The sequence below is a fragment of the Tigriopus californicus genome, chromosome 8, assembly GCF_007210705.1.
Source record: "Tigriopus californicus strain San Diego chromosome 8, Tcal_SD_v2.1, whole genome shotgun sequence".
Taxonomy (NCBI): Eukaryota; Metazoa; Arthropoda; class Copepoda; order Harpacticoida; family Harpacticidae; genus Tigriopus; species Tigriopus californicus.
Window position 1 is genome coordinate 12285978 of NC_081447.1, and position 2287 is coordinate 12288264.

Below are 2287 nucleotides of genomic sequence, written 5' to 3' on the forward strand. Positions count from 1 at the left end.
GACTACACCAAACTCCGTCAGGCATGAGACCTGCTGAATGCCCTTACCTTCATCATCTAGTAATGGAGAGTCTAATTGAGTTAATCAGACATCCATAATTCTGACCCTTCCTACCCGAAACTAATTTTGTATCATCACCATAGGAAGAGATACTGACATTGCTACTATTACTTAGATTCTTAAGTATATATTGCATATTGTATACGCCACTCAAAAACACAGTGTGCAAGATTGAGTATAGGCTGAATGTAGGGGAAAAATCACAATTGGATATAAAAAAAACTCGATATTGCTAGGCGGTTTGGTTACAAAAGGAAGAATGTACAAAGAAAAAGAGGAAAGCATACTGACATCAAATCAAGCTTGCCATAACAGAAATTACAAGTCCAAAACAAGCATAAGGAGCAGAAGAGAAAGTACCAATTAAGTCTAAACAGTTCTTCCGGCGCGTTCCCTATTTGTAAAGGAGTAAACGGTTCTCTTGAGACGAGCCAATAAGGGAAGAGAGTTCCACGGATCCACGGTACGCACAAAAAACGAAGATGACTGCGAGGAAAGATTCGCAAGAGGTTTGTGAACCTTATTATCCAGATCACTCTTACACCATACGGATTCGATGCTCGGTGGAACAAAGATTCCTGACTAAGATGTCGCCGTTGAATGATTTGAAGAAGGTCACCAGGTCACTATCAGCCCTCCTCTTCTCCAACGAACGAAGGAAGACCCCACACGTCAATCCTGTGTGCATGATCCAAATTCATGGACTCCACCGCCAGCCTTCTCTGGACGGACTCCAGGAGTTTGGAAGCATATTTCAGGGCTGGAGACCAGGCGAAGGAGGCATATTCAGGAAGAGGGCGAACATAGGTGATGAAAGATGGGCGCCGGGTGGAAAAGAACCGTTTGATCATTCTCGCCCCCGAATTAGCACTACTGGCCACCCTGGCACAATGGGTTGAAAACGACGGCTTTCCATGAAAATGGATTCCCAGGTCTTTTACTACATCCATCTTGGAGCAATGAAGATGATAAAAGGGAGAGGGCCTCAAATGGAGCCCTGAGGAACACCCGACTTGACATCATGAATATCACTAAGGGATCCCTCGACCTTAACCAATTGCTTCCTACCACGAATGAAGCTTCATAACCAATCGAGAACCTTGCCTTAGATACCGAACTCATGGAGCCTGATAACTACAAGGCCATGATCTACCTTGTCAAAGGCCTTGGCAAAGTCAGATAGACTGCATTGACTGACTTATGACTATCTAGTCCCTGGGTTTTCAAAGTCTGGGTCGCGATCGATGATTTATTCATCATAGAGAATCACTTCAAAACATGGTTTTCCTGTGTTTGATTGGATTTCCTTTGAGATATAGTGACTGGGCTGAAATCGAAACGGGGCTGTCAGATTTGGGTCTCAAGCAAAACCAATTTGAAAAACGGGGCTCTAGCCCCTCAACGGTTTGTTCTATATGCTCAGTCAGATGGGTATCTATGCTGAAATATGCTCGAAACCCATGCTGACTAAGAAGACGGACATCATGGACTTCAAGAAACTTTACCAGTTTTAACTTCATGATCTTCTCAAACACCTTCGCAATATTCGAAGTGAGAAAAATCGGCCTATAGTTACTGAGGACAGACTTGTCTCCCCCATTAAAAATTGGAACAACATGAGCTAGCTTCAGAGAAGATGGATATTTGCCCTGATCCAAGATCCAACGCATCAAGTACGATCATCAACTCGAGCATGCTTTTTAGAGTTGAAAGTGGATCAAAAGGCTGGAGCAAAGTTCCTCAAAAACTGAAACTAATTTAGCAATGGCTGCATCTATGGACGATTCCTGTTTCAGAATTGAAATCAGGTCAATTTCTTGTAATCTTTCCATAATCAACGGCCAATGTTCATCTTTGAACTTGAACTTAGCCAAACCGACCTTTTTGGCCGGTTTTACTCTAGAGCACGCCGGCTTTTGAGTAATGGTCGACCCTAACTCGAGAACATGATGATCTGACGGATTACTAGGTGTCACATGATCAGATCAGGGTCATTGGACAAGAGCAAGTCAAGAACGCTATTCGCTTTGGCGGCTACACCAACATGCTGAGAGAGATTGCGCAAGATCGCAAATTCCTCCAGTTTAACGAACGATTGGGATGTCGATTTCGAAATGGGAATGTGCCCATCGGGACAATTTTCACATTGTACGACGCTAGCCGGAAAATTAAAGTCCCCTACAAATAATACCTTCGAGCAAACTGCCGGATCCAATTCATTTCCAGT